At 34.3% G+C, this 20,619-nt stretch overlaps 1 protein-coding gene across 2 annotated transcripts in view; it reads right to left on the bottom strand.

Moving 5' to 3' along the window:
• The window catches only part of LOC126887766 (SET domain-containing protein SmydA-8-like), a 35,401-nt gene extending 24,128 nt beyond the window's left edge, over positions 1-11,273 (bottom strand). For both annotated transcript variants that reach the window (XM_050655570.1, XM_050655571.1), the window contains exon 1: positions 10,890-11,273. The gene's annotated coding sequence lies outside the window, so the exon portion shown is untranslated. The remainder of the gene's footprint in view (positions 1-10,889) is intronic.
• Between the last annotated feature and the right edge of the window lie 9,346 nt (positions 11,274-20,619).

Here is a 20,619-nt window from a genome sequence, read left to right as displayed (position 1 = left end):
ATTATTGTTTTATAAATTCTTTTTTATTTCGCTTTGTTATTTTATTATTCCACATTATTCTGTGTATACAGGGTGTTTCATTAATAATTGTCCATATAGTAACTGGAGAAACCATAGCTCAAAATACGAAGATTTAACCTAAAACACTAAATAAAATGTGGTTCCTTACTGAGTTACAGGGTGTTTTATCTAAAAAATTTAAAAACTATTTTTGCTCAGCATTTTAAAACTATTAGACATATCCTTTTCATACTTAGCAAAAAGTGCGACTACGATACACCCTACTAAATTATGATACACAAACGTTTCTAGCTACTACCAGAGGCGTACGACAGGGTATAGTGGCTGGTTGACCCTTCCTAAATTCTACGCCACTGAAGAAATTGCTATTTTAGTGTAATTTTTTGATTTAACAATACTTTTTACGTAAATAATATACTCTTCATTCGTAACGATAAAATGATTAGTTTTCGAGATATTTGAAATTAAAAATGAAGCGACACACTACATTAATAAAAATAACCGTGTCGTTTCATTTTTAACTTCAAAGATCTCGAAAACTAATGACTTTATCATTACGAATGAAGAGGATATTATTTTCATAGAAAATATTGTAGAATCAAAAAATTAAACTAAAATAGCAATTCCGCCAGTGGCGTAGAATTTAAAAAGGGTCAACCATTCACTTTCCCCCGTCGTACGCCTCTAGAAACAGCCAGAAACGTTTATTTAACATAATTTAGTAGTTTGTACAGTACCTATACTTCCTGCCAAGTATGAAAAGGATACGTCAAATAGTTTTAAAATGTTGAGTAAAAATATTTTTTAAATTTTTAGATAAAACACCCTGTAACTCAGTAAGGAACCACATTTTATTTAAGTGTTTTAGGTTAAATCTTCGTATTTTGTGCTAAGGTTTTTCCAGTTACTATATGGACAATTATTAATGAAACACCCTGTATAATAATAAACGAGTGTAGCTGTCTAGTTGCTGAACTTGCTTGGCCAATATATTAATAATTGTTAATGAACTTTCTCTAGTTAATTTGTTTCCAGCTTTAATGTTTACCGTCATATTTTTGTAAAGCTGGTGTACAGCTTATATTATTTTTTATTCCTTGTTTTTTCATTGCTAGCCAGAGCATTGAAAGTGGTACACTATCGTATGCCTTTGTCAGATCTATAACATGAGTTGAAAGGTTGTGGGCTAATCTTTTCTCAATAACCTGCTTTAGAAAAAAAAATGCTGTCCATATAGGATCTGCCTGCCCGAAAGTCATTCTGTTCTTCTACATCTATCATCTCTTTTTGAATTTTATTTTTTATTATCTTTCCATAAAGTCTTGAAAGTGAATTAATGACCTTTATCCCCTGTAGTTCGAAAAATTCTCTCGATCTCATTTTTTGTAGGTGATGTAGAAATAAATAATGTATTTGTTTAAAAACAAGCCCTATTTAATTTATGGTTAGGCGGCAAATGCATGCCAACTTTTAGTTGACCGATTTTAATTTTTAGAAGTGCGTTTGAAGCTTGAGTTTTTCTTTATATGGAAAAATATGTTCGACTATTGAAATTGCTCATACACTTCGGAAACTTATACCGTGCGGAAACAAGACCTGACACCACAAGGACAAAAAGACTGATGGAAAAGACAAACAACGTAGCTCAGATCTCAGGAAAAGCTATAATATAGAGAATAAATGACGACACTGAAAAGAAAAAAGAATGGTATAGCCATATAAATAGAATGGGAAAAGGAAGTCTGGTAAAGCTAGCACAACACAAAACACAAAACGGCCGAAAGAGTATAGGAAGGCCAAGAAAGACATGAAGTGACAACCTGGATATCTGATAAGGCAAGATGGAACAAGCGTGAGGCTATTAAGGAAGCAGGAAGAAGAAAGTGCTTATTTTGGGCCCAGCCCTCAAATTTGCAATATTTTTGCGGGACGTGGATTGCAAAATTATTATGCAAAAACTATTAAACTAATTCTAACCAAAATTAGAAGCGTTTCGGTCATATAGGCGGAATATGAAGGCTCTAAGCTATATTTAAGCGGTCTAAATTTAAATAAAAAACTATTTGATTGCATTTGTACAATAAATATATTATACACGGCTCACTAAAATAATTAGTTACGCCCCTGTACTACTGATTACTTAAAATTCAAGTAGTATTTATGTAACCTTTCTGGAAACTCCAGGTTATTGTTGAGACTCGCATTTGAACCCCTCGCCGGGGCAGATCGTCAAAAGCTTCCTAACGAGAATCATCTCTAATCTATCGACGCTCCCGCTATTCGTAAAAAGGCCGCATTTTACCGGTTTTTTTTGCTATCGTTTTATACCGCTCAGATAATTCAATCTGCTCAGTATTATCGACGATGATTTATTTAGCGTATTAGTGAGTGCCTTACAAATGAACCAAATGGATTATGGAATTCAATCAGAGCTCTGATGTGACACGTCATCAAGGAATAAAACTGTAAGTACTCTACATGTATGTGAACATAACTTATTAGTCGTGATACTGTATGCATTTTGAACCATATACCTCTCGTAGCAAATATTCTTTGTGCCATTTATGCAGATAATACTTTAAATTACATATGAAAAATCGTTATCTACTCTTAACCAGCTTACCTATGGGAATATACTCTATAACCGTACAATAAGTATAGGTTACTATTGTTAAGGATACTTTACGTATTGCCTAAACATTTCTGTTCCATCGAGCCGTATCATATTAATTATTTATTAATTAAATCCTCAAGGTCCTTCGTATTTGCATATTTTGATAATCTCTATTCTGAGAATAACGGTTTTTCATTTATAGTGTCTTTCTGTTGCATTTGGAAATTTCCAAGCCACGCCGCCCCGGCACAAAAATAAAATATTCCTCTCTTTCTGCACTCAAATTCTCAGTATTTAACCCAGCACGTCTCTACAATAGCTGGTAGGTTGTTAAGCCCGGTCTACACGTGCAATTTCAGAAACTACTTGCTTTGTTCAAATAAAGGAGTCGTTTTGTTTGTATGAAAAAATATTTGCATATATTACATTATTTTATTTTCGTAAATATATTTTTCTGTTTATAGTATACAAAAAGTGTACTCATTTCTTGGCTGATAGTACGGGTGTTATAATTTTAACATTGTTTGTTCAACCTTTTGATTTAAATTAAATTTATAATTTTGAATCCGATTAAGCCTGGTTCACAGGTTACAAAAATTATTAAAAATAATTTTGTTTTCTTGCATAAATTGTAAGTTTTTGCTACATTTAGCTTCGCTTAAGCTCATTTTACACTTCTAGAAAACTATAGAAAATAAATAATTGTTTTTTCCTTCAATTTAATTAATTTAAATACTTGTTAAGGGTGTCTCACACTTGCTGAAAAATACCCATTTTGGAAAATTGCATATATTTTGAAATTTTATAGTTTTGCATTTCATATACTAATCTGCGCTCATACAGGGTGATACTATTAAGCCAATCTCACACTATTAAACGTGTAATATATAATATATTGTACATATTCTCTCATTTTCGCATCGATTTATAGGTTTAGACATTTGCAAATAATCTATCTAATCTCACATTCTCGCAACATGGCTGACCGATCAAAATATAACCGACAGAGGCTCACCGCAAAACTTGATATAACCAAGTTGGCTGATTCGGTTCCCACAACTCTTAATTCTCTAAACAAATATAAAATTCGTGAAATAATTTCACAACTCAAACATTCTTACGGACTTTTCCGCGATGCTCAAAATGTGCTGGAGACGATCCCCGAGGAACCTACCCCCTCTACTGATTCCTCTGTGGTTTTTGATAAATATTTGGATACAATTTCTCTATTGGAAGAAAGGTTAGAGGTCATTGAAAGTTCTAATGTGACTGCTACCCCCTCCCTCCAATTTGACCCTAATTCTTCTCTAACCTCACAGTCTATGGCTAGGCAACGAACAGTAAACCTCCCTCGTATTCAGTTAAAACCATTTAGTGGCTTAGTTACTGAATACAATTCATTCATTGAGACCTTTGATACAATAATAGGATCTGATACTACATTAAGTGATCTGGAAAAACTCATTTACCTCAAAAGTTTTCTAACTTCCGAGCCTTTGACGCTTCTCGAGCATATCCCACTCACAGGTGACAATTACAAAATAGCCCGGGATAACCTGACACAAAGGTACGCCAACTCTAAATCGCTTATCAAAACTCTCATCTCTCAAATTCTTGATGCGCCTCCTATTTCTGGAAACGCAAATCACTCACAATTAAGAAATTTTCATACGGTCATGTCAAATAATTTCAAGGCCCTATTGAACTTGAATAGGCCCCCTTCAGATCTCTTGCATTTACTTCTCATACATATCGCTACTCAGAAACTCGACGCACCTACCATTAGGGCTCTTGAGTTCCAATCCGGTGGTAGCCAAGCTACCCCTGATTTTGTCCATTTTCTAGGGGAAATCGAGACACGCGTTGTTCATCTTGAGAATATTCAATCTCAATCAAAACCAAAATCGACTACTACTTCCAGACACTCTTTACACCTAGCCTCAGACACTTCTACCAGTAACCTTTCGCCTCGCTTAGGTCCTAAGAAATGTTCCTATTGCAACGACTCTCACTCGATCTACTCTTGTCCTCAGTTCAAGCAGTTGAATTCTAAAGAACGTTTTAGTTTTGTCAAACAAAATAAATTTTGTATTAATTGTCTTGGGTCTCACATGCTCGATCAGTGTAAATCCAAATTCTCTTGCATAGTTTGTAAATCTCGTCATCACACGTTGCTCCATTTCGACAAAACGGGTCATAGTAACCCTTCCGCGGCTGTTGGCCAACACAACTCAAATAATCATAATAAAACCGCTATCTCAAATAACTCCCATACACAGGGTAATTCACAACAGGGGCCCTCACATGTTAGAGCTCCTGAAACGGAAGTTAATCTTCAAAATTCGACTCCACATTCAATGGCTCTATCTGCAGCCTCGCTTGATAATCATTTGGTGTTATTAAGCACACTCCAGGTCTATCTTGTCGCTCCTAGCGGCAAGAGGGTCTTCGCAAAGGCACTCTTAGACTCGGCCTCACAGGTTTCATTTATTAGTGCTGACCTCGTAAAGGAACTGTCACTCACCACTAGAGATGGAAAATTACGGATCAATGGAATTAACTCCACCTCATCCTCGTCTCAATCTATTGTAGATACAACAATTTTCGCTGTCGCTAACGACGTTCCTTTTGACATCTCGTGCTCTGTACTCCCAAAGATAACAAATCCGCTTCCTCAAATTTCTATTTCGGCGAGCAAACTAAACATACCCTCAGAGATACCATTAGGTGATCCGATGTTCCATGTAACATCCCCAATTGGTATCCTGCTCGGTGCAGACCTGTATAACGATATCATTCAACCTGAAATAATTCGTTTGGGAAAAGGTCTTCCCGTTCTTCAACGCACTCTACTCGGGTACACGATATCAGGGTCAGTTCCAGACTTTGCTCTTAAGTCGAAAAATACTAAAAAGGCTTTGGAATTTTATTCAAACTCTCTCGTTACTTGTTGTTCTCATAACACTCCTTCCGCCGTAAATGAGCCGGTAGTGTCCAACGAGGAACTATCCGATCATTTACAAAAATTCTGGGAGCTGGAAGAAGCCGCTCCTCAGAACACCGATCTCATTAATGATCACCCCGCTGAAATTAATTTTGTAAAACATGTTAATGTTCTCCCCAATGGACGATATGAGTCCACACTCAATCTCAAACTCCCTATCGAAGATATAGACATGGGAAATTCGTTTCTCTCGGCAAAAAGACGTTTTCTCAGTCTCGAGAAACGTTTTCAACTCAACCCTGATTTATTGGAAAAATATCAGGACATTATATCGGAATATCTCAATAACGGACAAATAATTCAAGTGCCGTTAAAAATGCTAAATGACTCAGGTAAACCTAATTACTTTCTCCCTCACTTTCCCGTTTTCAAATCCAACTCTACTACTTCCACTCGTATAGTTTTCGATCCAAACAATAAATCGTCTACGGGAATCTCCCTCAGTGACGTCATAGACAAAGGTTATGTCGTCCAACATGAACTTTTTGACATTCTCGCTAAGTTTCGTCAGTTTAAATTCGCACTAGTAGGCGACATCAAGGCTATGTTCCTACAAATCGCCATTTGTCCCACTGAAACATTTCTGTTAAATTTTCTCTTTAGGGACAATATTCAGCAGCCTTTACGGTGCTATCAATTTCAAAGATTACCCTTCGGGCTCCCAAGTAGCCCATTTATCGCTCAAAGAGTTATCAAGCACATCGCTGACAACAACAAACATACCCACGAACTTGCTACTAGTGTTCTGCAAGAATCTATCTATATGGATGACCTGATCAGCGGTGCTGACAGTCTTCATGAATTAAGTTGTCTTTTCGAACAATTAACTTCTTTGCTAGAAACCCATGGTTTCCTCCTCCACAAGTGGAACTGCAGTTCTTCAGAATTTCTGTCTCAACACAATTTAAATCCCGTCTCTGAAGTCAGTCTTAACTTCACGGGATCTGATAAAGTCTTAGGCATATTCTGGGATTCAGAACGCGACCACTTTTCGTTTAAAACTCCTATCTTCAAATTGGCTAATGTTGTTACTAAACGTACTATTCTCTCCTACATTGCTACTTTGTATGACCCGCTAGGATGGTTATCCCCTGTCCTTGTGAACGCTAAGCTCTTGATACAGGAAATATGGTCCCAGAAATTGGACTGGGATCAACCCATTGACTCACCCATCATTATGAAAAATTGGCAAAACCTCTTATCGACATTCAAAACTATAGAAGAGGTCAAGGTACCTCGATGCTTACCTTTACAAAAGAAAGTTGTTGATGTTCAATTAATTATTTTCACCGACGCATCGGAAAAAATATACAGCACTTGTGTGTATCTCAAAGCGACATACTCAGACTTTTCTGTATCGTCGCGGCTTATCGCTTCTAAAAACAAAATTTCTCCGCTAAAAAATAAACTCACCATCCCCAAATTGGAACTTTGTGGAATAGTGTTGGGAGTCACTCTGGCTCATAGACTTTTTCACATCTTCAAGAAAAATTTGAGTATATCTTCATCTCATCTCTTTGCTGACTCTACAATTGCCTTGTCTTGGATACTTTCTAAAAAACACATTTGGAACATTTTTGTACAAAACAGAATTCAAAAGGTCAATTCCTTGTTGGAAACTTTTCCTTGTGATTTCCATTTCGTCAGAAGTCACGAAAACATCGCTGACCCCGCTTCCAGAGGGATAAATGTCTTTGATAATCCCCAGACCACCGAAGACTGGTTATGCGGACCTAGCTTTATTAGAGACAATCCCATCGATTTTTCTCTTCATCAAATTCCTCATTTTCAGGATGATCTTCCTGAATTAAGGAAGTTAGTTGTCTCAAACATAGCAACAAATCACGAACTCAACGACACCTTTGAAAATCTATTCGCTAAATCTTCTTCTTTTCGTAAAATTCAAAGAATTGTCGCTTATCTTTTTAGATTCATCAGTAATATTAAAAAGAAAATAAATAACTCTCCACGAGATACGGATATATTGACGCCACCCGAAATGGAGATCGCTGATCACGCGATCATCAGGTATATCCAAAGTATCTACTTTAAAAAAGAGATTCTTGAATTGAAAAATGCTAAACTCGTGACCAATAAAGCCATTCGTAAACTCAACCCCTTCCTACAACATAATGATGGGCTGATTCGTGTGGGAGGACGTCTCCGACACGCCCCCATATCGTATAATCAAAAACACCCCATTCTACTTCCTTCTAAATGTCGAGTTGTAGAACTAATCTTGACTCAAGCTCATCATAAGTTATTACATTCAGGCGCGCAAACAGTACTTTCGTATGTCAAAATGAAGTACTGGCCAATTGACGGATTAAGACAGATTAAACGCTTAATTCGTAAGTGTGTAAACTGTTTCCGATTCATGACACCCAATTCTGTTCAACAGATGGCAGATATGCATCCCGATCGTGTACTCCCCACTAGACCCTTCCAAGTCGTCTCAGTGGACTATGGGGGGTTCTTCTTAATTAAGTCCTCACATTTGAGGAAGGCACCGCTTTACAAAGCATACGTAGCCTATTTCATTTGCATGAGCACTAAATGTGTTCATATCGAACTCGTCACAGGATTAAGCGCAGAAGCCTATATTCTTACTCTGAAAAGGTTTATTGCCAGAAGATCCACGCCCAGTATTATTTGGAGCGACAATGCCACAAATTTCCATGGGGCAAAAAATGAAATGCGCGAATTCTATGATTTTTTCTTAAATCAAAATAATTCGGAACAGATTAAGGAATTCTGTACTCAAAACTCCATAACTTTCAAGATGGGTGTTCCCCGCAACCCCCATCAATTCGGCCTCCATGAGGTAGGAATAAAGAGTGTGAAGTATCACCTCTATCGAATTATAGGAAATTCCCACTTCACCTTTGAAGTGTTTAACACAGTATTATGCCAAATCGAGGCTATTCTAAATTCGAGACCCATCACTAGGATGTCGTCTGACGCCAATGACTTCGCTTTCCTATCTCCAGCTCACTTCTTAGTTCAAAGAAGTTTAACCGCGCCCCCTGAACCAAGTGTTTCAGAGATACCTGAAAATAGGTTGAATCTTTTTCAGCGTATTAGTAAAATTCAACAGCAATTTTGGAAATTGTGGAAAAAAGACTATCTTTGCCTCCTGCAGCAAAGAAATAAATGGACCGACCCTACTGACCCTGTCAAGATCGGGGATTTGGTTCTGTTGAAGGAGGATGGTACTCCTCCACTCTTATGGCCAACTGCCAGGGTAATAGATGTATTGCCTGGTAAGGATGGTCTAGTTCGTACTGTCAAGATTCACACTACTCACGGTGATTTTCTTCGTGGTATTACGAAAATCGCTGTGATTCCCCTGGAAGATTAAAATCTATCCCTAGGGGGAAAACTTATCGTTTTCCTCCATTTTATCGTTGTTACCCCTTGTGTATATAAACTCTAATTTCTTCAAACATTTCTTATCGTTGTGCACATCTTTGCCAATCCCCTCTCTTCGAGGTGATATAGGCCATCTCTCTCGCCTGTCGCCCCCGGCAATATGTACAATAAATATATTATACACGGCTCACTAAAATAATTAGTTACGCCCCTGTACTACTGATTACTTAAAATTCAAGTAGTATTTATGTAACCTTTCTGGAAACTCCAGGTTATTGTTGAGACTCGCATTTGAACCCCTCGCCGGGGCAGATCGTCAAAAGCTTCCTAACGAGAATCATCTCTAATCTATCGACGCTCCCGCTATTCGTAAAAAGGCCGCATTTTACCGGTTTTTTTTGCTATCGTTTTATACCGCTCAGATAATTCAATCTGCTCAGTATTATCGACGATGATTTATTTAGCGTATTAGTGAGTGCCTTACAAATGAACCAAATGGATTATGGAATTCAATCAGAGCTCTGATGTGACACGTCATCAAGGAATAAAACTGTAAGTACTCTACATGTATGTGAACATAACTTATTAGTCGTGATACTGTATGCATTTTGAACCATATACCTCTCGTAGCAAATATTCTTTGTGCCATTTATGCAGATAATACTTTAAATTACATATGAAAAATCGTTATCTACTCTTAACCAGCTTACCTATGGGAATATACTCTATAACCGTACAATAAGTATAGGTTACTATTGTTAAGGATACTTTACGTATTGCCTAAACAGCATTTTTTCCAATTATTGCTATTTTTTTAAGAATAACTATTAAATTTTTAATTTTTAACTGGTTAAGGATAATGTAGAATGGAAAAATTAAACTTTTACTTTGTATATATTTTTTTCTTCAAACGTCCAATAATGATGACATTACTTATCTAACTTGTTCCTGTCAAAGTTTGATGTCTCCGCCGCGCCGGCAGCAGTTTTTTTCCCATTTCTTTACGGCGGAGGGGAAAATATTGTTATGGCAACAATATGAAACATGTCAGAAAGCAACAATACAAATGTCATTAATAACAATTAAACATCATTTTTATTTATAGTAATATTAAAAGTACAATTAGTTAATGAGGCATTTTCAAAATTGAAACCGTGCAAAAATGTTCCCGACTCTTGATACGCATTGGTAATTGTTGATACTGATGGTCGAGCACAACTTTCAGCAATCATTCCCGATGTTGGCGAATCATGAGGGTTTAAAATTTTTTGAGCATTATCGTTCTTATTTCTTATTGAATCCTCTATATATCCTTCGGCAACCGTGCCCCACCGACGACTTAATTATTTTAATTTCTAAGATCTAGACGACTTTGATAGTTGTCACAGTTAATTTCGAGTAAAAATAGCGTATGAATTGTACTATTTATGGTTGAAAATTGCTACGTTTGAAGAAAAAATAGTATACTTTATTCGGCAAAGAAGCGACTTTTCTTGACTTGCCCTCTATTACGCGCCTCACTTCGTTCGGCGCGTAATATCGGGCACGTCAAGAAAAGTCATGCTTCTCCGCCTCATAAAGTAATATACTATTGTAGGCGCAATAGTTATAGGCAAAAAAATGGGCGTAGAAAGTAAAATTTTTCGATATTTTCAAATTGTGATCAAACAAAAATTGAGGACAAGGTTTGCAACTAGCCCATATCGTGATTATTGACACAAGGTACATCATGAAAATGATCCAGCAAAAAAATAGACTCCTATGGAAAATGTCCATAATGGTCTGATTTTCGACAGATCCCGCCTTGACTGTGTAAATAATTATTTATATGGGACAAATATTTAAACAGTACGTACTAGAAAAAAAAAATGTACTTACCCAATAATTTTTGCACTAAACTAAAAAAAATCTATCACTTATTTCCACAAATTCAATAATAAAAAGAATAATTTCACTGAATTAATTTTTCTCTCTTCGATAATCTTAACCTCCTCCGAAAAATTAGATGACTGCCTGAATGAAAATTTCCCATATGTTCCATTTTCTGTGTTTAAAGTTATATAAATAGCTTTTCACGGATGGAATCGAATAATTTTCAGAATGTTGTACATTGACTCAGTTGGACCTGGGCCAATTTTCACATTATTTTTAATTTTTTGTTCGTTTTATACATATATAATTGAGTATTAGTCGATGATTGATTTCGAGTGTAAGGTAATAGAAAACTGACACAGGTGATAGAGATAATGAAAAAATAACATTCAATATTTGAATAAGGATATAAGAATAAAAATAAAGGTTTTTGGCATTAAATTGATGCAAGTAGATTACTCGGGTAGTTGTTGGGGTTACTTAAAACGAATACGCCATCAGAACCAACACCCGGAGTAGGCGAATTTACAAAAGCTATACTAATTCAGTTATGGAGGCGACTGAATTCGAGTAGGTTTTGTATCCAGAATATCAGTTACATATTCCATACCGGGGGTCACCAATTAGCGGACCGCGGTCCGCATCCGGACCGTGAGCTAGTCTTGTGCGGACCGTCAATAAATTCAGAATATACCTAGTGTTTGGCAATTTTGAAAATGTTTGGCCATGAACTTGCGTACTATGTTTGGCGCAACTTATATGTGCGAAGCCGCTTTATCAAGAATTAACTTTATTAAAAATCGGTAGAGATCTCACTTACTTGACAGATGAATATCTCAACTCCATAATGAGACTCAGTTGCACTAAACTCACTCCAAACTTCAGACAGGTTGTACATAAAAAAATGTCATTTTTCTCTCTGATAATTTAATTTTGTAAAGAGTTTTCCCCTTATTGTTATACTTACTAATCATTAATTTTGAAATTAAGTAAGCTGTAATATAAAATTGTCATGTGCAATTTTTTATATTCATTTCCTCTCTACTATGTTAAGTAGGAGTACTTTTCAGATTGCATTTAATTAAAATAATTTTCAGATTTAATAAGTTTGCAACAAACACCTTGCATTGAAACGAATGTTAATTAGCATTTTGTACTATGATTATTTATTTTAAATTCCTCAGTTTCCTTTCTACAAAATTGAAGATGTATTAAAACTTCATTAGCATTCAAAATATAAGTTCTTAATTTTTAAAATATTCTCAGTAACAATTTACAATACTGCTGCTTTCAAAATATGCTGATAATAAAAAAATATGAAAAAAAAGTTTTTAGGAAACGCTTTTCTTTAGTTCCGGGTGACTAAAATTATAAATATTAAAAAATCAACTAAAAAGCAAAAAATAAAAAAAATTGAAAAAATCCAACACATTCGTCAAAGAAAAGCGTGGGGCGTCTTCATCGAATAAACGGTTTTCGCCCCACGCTTTTCTTTAACGAATGTGTTGGATTTTTTCAATTTTTTTTATTTTTTGCTTTTTAGTTGATTTTTTAATATTTATAATTTTAGTCACCCGGAACTAAAGAAAAGCGTTTCCTAAAAACTTTTTTTTCATATTTTTTTATTTTTTACTTTTTAGTCTTACACTTTTCAAACATTAAAATATATCCTTTATAAAAGGTATATTTATTAAAATCCCTATACAGGGCTACATCAAAGACAGAACTAGTTTTCAATCGGTTGACCGATCATCATCAGTGCAATCTTAGAATCTACATGCAAGCCACCAAAGTAAAAATAACAGGGTAAAAACCCTTTACAATTGATCCGTCATCGGAACATATGACTAAGATGTGAATTATAACATGGATGATTAAGATATCCAATGTTTTTCGCCCGAGGTACCAATGAGCTCTATCTGACAAGTTCACATCATGACTGTATGAGAAGCAAGACTTGCTTAAGATTTTTCCTTAAAGTCGCCTTTTTACGAAATAACGAATTTATTTCTTTCATTTGCATCATACTGTATAAACAAACATATGAGTGTTCAAAATTTAAAACTTTATTGTTTATTTATGACGCATAACGTAAAAAATTAACGTAAAAAGTGAAATTATGTATAGGTTATACCTATCATTAGCTACAATCCGTAAAAGTTTCAAGTTTCTACATTGTAAAAAACAAAAGAATTAAGGCATTTTTCCATTAAAATCTTTTTTTTTATTTAAACAATTAATAAACATAAACAAAAATTTTTTGTTGTCTATTCGTGTATTATTCCCGCGAATGCATATGTCTGCAAATTTTCATTCATTTGAATGGAAGAAAAGGTAGTCAAATTAACATCCAAATATTTGACGCAATCTATTGAACTAAATAAAAGAGTTTAAAAATCATCGATTACGTCATCGCGCCCAGAAGGATGACGTCACTAGTATAACATATATGCCAAAATATCGTAATTTAAAAATAAAATCGACCTCTTTCGGGATTTTTCCTTAACCCTGGATTGCTACACTTATTTTCTAAACTCAATCTGCTACATCGAGGTACAGTGGTACCCCAAATAAAATCGACCTAAAATATTTATATATGTATGTTTTAAGAACTTATGACAAAAACAATCTTAAGATAACATGCTAAGAATTTATTTTGTATACAAAAATATTTTATTATATTATTATTCACAAGTTTATTTTCATATTTTCTACACCTACTACTGCAAATTGGTGTAACTTACAAACAAGGTTGGGGTACAAGTGTACCCCAGGTAGCATTCCAGGGTTCAAGTCGCCTTTTTACGAAATAACGAATTTATTCCTTTCACTTGCATCGTACTGTATAAACAAATATATGAGTGTTCAAAATTTAAAACTTTATTGTTTATTTATGACGCATAACGTAAACAATTAACGTAAAAAGTGAAATTATGTATAGGTTATATCATTAGCTACCATCCGTAAAAGTTTCAAGTTTCCACATTGTAAAAAACAAGAGAATTTAGGCCTTTTCCATTAAAATCGTTTTTTTTTATTTAAACAATTAATAAACATAAACAAAAATTTTTTGTTGTCTATTCGTGTATTGTCACCGCGAATGCCTATGTCTGCAAATTTTCATTCATTTGCATGGAAGAAAAGGTAGTCAAATTAACATCCAAAGATTTGACGCAATCTATTGAACTAAATAAAAGCGTTTAATAACATCAAAACAATACACAATGAATTTATATTTTATTTAACCAGGAAAACTTCCAGAAAAGTATACAGTAACCAAAAAACAATCAGATATTATTAGTTTTCCTTTCCATATTAGTCCATGTGTGAGGCCACTTTCGTATGAAAAATGTTTCTGACTCGATTTCTTTGCGGATTCCTGTTCAAAAATGTCCCCTTTAAACAGATCAGAAGGGTGCAGATCAAATTCATAATTACTTTTTTGCCTCGAAAAATGTATTTTTAGGTTTCTTGGGTAATTATAAACAATAAAGGTCTCTTGTCATATTTCTGAAAAGTTGATAGTTTTCGAGTAATAAGCGATTTAAAATCTGAAAAATGTGAAAATATGCATTCGCTATGCTTGAAAACTCGTTAAGTTTTAATAAAATGACAGATCGTTTTTATCTAAGATGACCCAAAAACGCTAAAAACATATTTTCGCGGGCAAAAAAGGTGATGTTTTGACAATTGGATATGGTAATTGAGTCAATACTCGCAATCTTTAGTTTGTATTTTTTATTAGTTGTTATGTAATCATGGGGCAACCGGTTTCGAGTCTTACAATATATGACTCATCATCAGGCCCAGTACAAAAAGTCTTCTCTATACAAACTACAAGCTAAAAAACACAAAACGAGAGACATGTACACATATATATATATATATATATATATATATATATATATATATATATATATATATATATATATATATATATATATATATATATAAAACATGAAAAAACAACTTTGTCTTGGTTTCAATCACATACAATAAAGCCAAGCAACTGTTTAGTATTGAACTCAACAGTCCATATCATGTAAAATGAGATATTATATCATTGGGAGCGACCAATCTGATGAAAAGTGCTTGGTATATAATTTGATATATATACTACCATCAATCCTTAACTAGTCAAGGGTCGATGGAGTCCTGGTAAGATAGTATGCGATCAAAAGACATAATACAAAATTTCTTTAGTAAACGGTATCTACTTACATAACAGCCATAGAAACTGTTCCACAGCTAAAGATGTACCTGGAAGTCACCAGCCCCATAAAAAGAGTTGACCAATCAAACAGCCCTTAGTCTCTTAAATTGTTAGTTAAAATGATATTTTGAATTTGAAAAAAAATATTAAACAATTTCTGCCCAAAAATTTCGCCCGGCACCCTTCTGATTTGTTTATAGGGAATATTTTTTTAAAGAATCCACAAAGAAACCGAATCAGAACAGTCAGACACAGGCAGCATCAATCCGGACCCCGGAAGTGTCATAGGTTTTCGAAACGGACCCTCAGGGAAACTAATTGGTCACCCCTGTTCTATACTATTACCATTGTTTATCTACACTAGTTATACAATGCTATTACGGTCCACAAATTAACTGTATTGGTGTAGGATTTGTAAGCGAAATTTATGATTATTATTGAGTAAATGTCTATACTGTTTCGGTCATGGACCTTTATATAAAGACTAAGATACAATCATCAGATATCAAATTTTATTAATAGTATTATACGAGGTATGTCAAACAATATGATTTTCTCTCAAGAGTAAAGCACCTTTACATTCCACAATATTGAAAATTGTTATTATCGAAAGTTGTTTGGAATTAAAAATTATGTTCTAATGCGCAATAATATTCTTCTAATTGAAAATTTTTTTTTGAAGATACAAAACATCATTTTTATTTAAGTATGATAACTCCGAAAATATTAACTTTACCAAAAAAAGTTATTCTTTATAAAAAGTTTTGTACGTTCTACAAAATAATCGCCAATCATAATATTTCACATTTTATCAATTTTATACGGGGTATGTCAAAAAATGAATTTCGCTCAAGAGTAAAGTACCATTATTTTGCACAATACTGAAAAATTTTATTATAAAAAGTTGTTCAGAGCTAAAAAACAGGTATGAGTCTACAATTACGTCTTTTAAATTGAAATATTGTGAACTATAAAGGTACTTTACTCTTGAACGATATTCATATTTTTTGACAAACCTCGTATAAAATTGATACAATTTGATAAATTATGGTTGTATCTTAGTTTCCAGACCATACAAAACTTTTTATAAAGAATAACTTTTTTTTTCTTAAAACTAATAATATCGGAGTTATTATAAATAAAAATGATGTCGGGTATCTGTAATTCCAGAAAAAATTTCAATTTTTCTTTCAATTAGTAGAATGTAATTGCATATTAGAACATTATTTTTAAGTCCAAACAAATTTTCGTAATAACAATGTTCAATCTTGTTAAATATATAAAGGTACTTTACTCTTGAGATAAATTCATATTTTTTGAAATTTATTGATATCAGATAATTGCATTTTAGGTTTTAGAACACGCAGAACTTTTTATGAAGAATAACTTTTTTTCTTAAAATCGATAATAAAAAAGTTTTCCCTTTGGTTCCAACTTACAGGGACGTACTGTATATACTCGTACATTAGTAGTTATTCATATGTTTTTAAGTTTTAATCATATCCAAATATATATTATTCATTTTAATTTTCAAAATATATCTAAATTTTATGATATAATAATAGATCCACTTATGTAAATACTTGATTAGTTTTACATACATGACTGAAACAGTATAGACATTTACTCAATAATAATCAAAAATTTCGCTTACAAATCCTACACCAATACAGTTAATTTGTGGACCGTAATAGTATAGAATATGTAACTAATATTCTGCATACAAAACCTACTCGAATTCAGTCGCCCCCATGACTGAATTAGTATAGCTTTTGTAAATTCGCCACCCGGAGCACCTGGTGTCCAGGGTCACGCCATCTTCAGGAATTTCGAAAGTTTTCGGCATTGATTACATGCAAATATATTACTAGGCAGTTTGTAGGGTCACTGAATACAAATACACCATCAGAACCGACCCACGGACAACCTGGTTTCCAAGCTCACTGATAAGGCATTTTGCCTCCTGGAGTTTGGAGGGTTTTTGGGTACCAGGTGCACGAGGGGGATCTGATGACGTAGTCTTGTTTAGCGACCCAAAAAAACTCCCGAGTGTAATCTGTTTGCATCAATTTAGTGCCGAAAACACTTGATACTTCAGATGAACCTGCGCACCAGGTAGTCCGGTGACGGTTCTGATTCTATTCGCCTTCAGCTACCCCAAAAACCGCCCGAGTAATCTACTTGCATCAATTTTATGCCAAAAACCATCGAAACTGCAGAAGATGACGTCCCTTAGTAGTGACACTGGGTACCAGATGCTCCTAGGGTTGGTTCTGATGGCGTATTCATGTTCAGCGACTCCAAAAACCTCCAAATAATCTGCTTGCATTAATTTGCATTACGACGACGTGCATTAGCAGTGAACCTATTCACTAGGTGCTCCGGAGATCGGTTCTGATGGCGTAGTCGTATTCAGCAACCCCAAAAATGCAATGTTTATGCAGTTTGGATGCATTTTATGCACTTTAAAATGCAATAATGCATTTTCACCCATTTTTATATGATCAACTTTTTTCCTGACATCATCCTGAACACAACTCAAAAAGTTGGTCTGTAGGTACTTTATTTAAAAATCGATTTAAAACTAAGTAGGACAAAGACAGAGTATTTGGAAATTTTAAATATTGGTAGGGGAGCAAAGTATGCTAAATGTGCAGTCACTCGAGCGCTTTGGGGACCTATTGGGTTGTGAAGAGTAGGTCCTAAAACCAAAAAAAGTTAAGTAAAGTTTTCCATTTTAGTGGGCACTTGCTATTTTTTAATTTAATTTTCCATTTACAACAATCGTCTTTTCCGATTATAACGCCATCTATCCATAATTCGAAAAAATGTTTCGAATAAAAGTTATTTATTTTTACGTAAGGAATCCAAATCTGCAATAAAAAAATGAGGGCTCCTATTTAAGATTTTAAAGTAACCCCCCACCCCACCTCCGTGGACGGTCGTGTTTGGTGCCATTCGATAGATTTTTCAAAAATATTAAATAAGTGTATTTTACAGTTTTTCGATCTGATGTTCATTTCGCGAAATATCGCGGGATTCGTATTAAAAATATTAAATTTACCCCCCACTCCTCTCTGAGGGAAGTCGTGTTTGGTATCATTCGATAGATTTTAAAAAAATATTGAGCACATTTTTTTTAGTTTTTCGATCTGTCATTTCTTTCGCGAAATATTCGCTTTTTTCTTGTGAAACTTTGGGACTCACTCATTTCCTTACGCCCGGCTCAAATCGTCAGATTTTTGAAATATACACTCTTTTGAATGTACTTAATTTACCTTATCTTAATCTGACAATTTCGAGTTTTTTTAAGGATAGATTTTTTTTTCGGGTCCCCCTTAACGAACTCCTCTGTGTTAAGAGCCAATGTAGAGGTATATCTACAGGGTACCAGGTTTCTCCCCATATGATAATCTGACGCGCTCGAGTAACTGCAAAAATCCCCGCTTGGGCTCCCCTACCATATGGAGTTACTACAAATATAATGAGATTATATATTATTATTATATTGTATATTTGGGTGGTGAAAAGATTGTGAAAAGTGAGAGTTTTAAATGCTTAGAATCGGTATTCCAGAGTAATGGGAAAATAGATGGAGATGCTGCAACAGAATTAGGGTTTGATGGATGAAATGGAAGAAAAGTGGTGTGTTGTGTGACAGAAAAAATCCAATGAAGCTAAAAGAAAAATTCTATAAGACATCCATAATACCAGCTATGATGTACGGAACTGAATGTTGGGCAGTTAAAAAGAAAGAGCAACGACGAATGCATATGGTGGAAATGAGAATGCTTCTCGCAAAGCCTCTTTGATAAAAGGTAGACCCCGAAACATGGTGTCAGAAGATGGCAAAAGACTCGATTTGAGTCAAAACGAAACCGATTATTTTCAGTTCTGGAAATAAGAATGCTTAGATGAATGAGTGGAGTAAGAAAAAAGGATAAGATTAGGAATGAGTATATTAGAGCAAGTTTAGGGGTGGCACCAATTGATGCCAAAATAAGGGCGCATAGGTTAAGAAGGTTTGGTCATGTTCAACGCCGAGACGTTAATCGCCATGAAGAATTGCTGAACTGCGGATTTCTGGAAGAACCAAAGAGAAGGACGCAACCAGGAGAGGAAGACCGAAGAAGACCTGGAGGAGACGCGTAGGCAGGACATTTAAGTAAAAGGGATTGATGTTGGGGCCCAAGATAGAAACTTATGGAGAAATGCAATTGGAGAAGCCGACCCTGTATAGGGATAACGCACAGAGAGTAATGATGATGAGTCCTATTGAATGAAAATAAGAACTTAATAAAATAATATAAATTTTTAAAATTACTTTTACTATAAAAAATATACATACAAATATCTATTCAACATTTTACATCAAATAATTTAGTATTTTTACACTCTGTCGTTCTTGTCATGCAGACCATAGTTAGGCCTAGCCTTAACTGTACCACAAGCAGGTACTCATCAAAGTCATCGTTGGAGAAGCACCAATAGCAAATCTTCAGCATAAACTCTTTGATTATCTTCAGAGCAGCCACCGACTGATTCAGAAAAAGTGTACAGTAGTGGGTTCAGCACACAATTCAGGAAATTTTGAGCTACCAGTGCAAAATGTAGGTTCCAGCTGATGGTATCATTTCTTTCACTTACTACTCTTACGGTATAATAGAACCAATAGGGAAATCGACAGCCAATGAAAGACAACATTAGAACTATAACAATTCTAAAAGTACGGATTTTTCTTTGGACTTGAACGTTTTTTTGTTTCTTAGGTTTAGCAGCCTGTTTTACGTTCTTGCAAACCAAATATTTAAGAAAACATTACTGTTTAAAAACAAACAATATATCGTCGCTTCAAAGCAATAGTAGGATATGTCAAATATTGTAGTTTCGAGAAAAACGCAATTGAATTTTTTACGAATTTTTCATTACTTAATAACTTTTTTATATTTGAATGGATTTACATGGAATTTTGTTTGAGTATATAACTTTACAGGCCTTACATAAATATTTATATTAATTCATAAAAAAGCGAAAAATAATTGGAAAAAAAGTTACTTGTCCTACTGTTGCTCTAAAAGTTAATCTGTTTTTTAACGATATCCGTAAATATGTGTTATAAAGTGAAGACGTTTGAGTTGGAATAAATTCATTATCTCTAGAATGAGAGCATTTGGAGATAAATCAGGTCAATTTTTATTTTTAAATTATGACTTTTTACCATATATATCATACTAATGACGTCATCCATCTGGTCGTGATGACGTAATCGATGATTTTTTAAATGAGAGTAGGGGTGGTGCGATAGCTCATTTGAAAGGTTATTTAATTATCTATTCATTAATATAAACGTTAACATAATTATTTATACAGGGTGCCCAAAAAGAATTTTATTTATTAAATTAATTGAGACAAAAAAAGTGTATGTAATTCATTTACTTTAAAATACATTTGAGTGCTGTCAGAAAACAAAAAGAAATGTTTATTTCATAAATAAACATTATTTTTCGCTTAAATGCAATGTTA

Source organism: Diabrotica virgifera, chromosome 7 (genome assembly GCF_917563875.1).
Source record: "Diabrotica virgifera virgifera chromosome 7, PGI_DIABVI_V3a".
NCBI classification, from domain to species: Eukaryota; Metazoa; Arthropoda; class Insecta; order Coleoptera; family Chrysomelidae; genus Diabrotica; species Diabrotica virgifera.
Note: the sequence above shows the minus strand (reverse complement) of the source record. Positions and strands in the feature narration are given on the sequence as shown.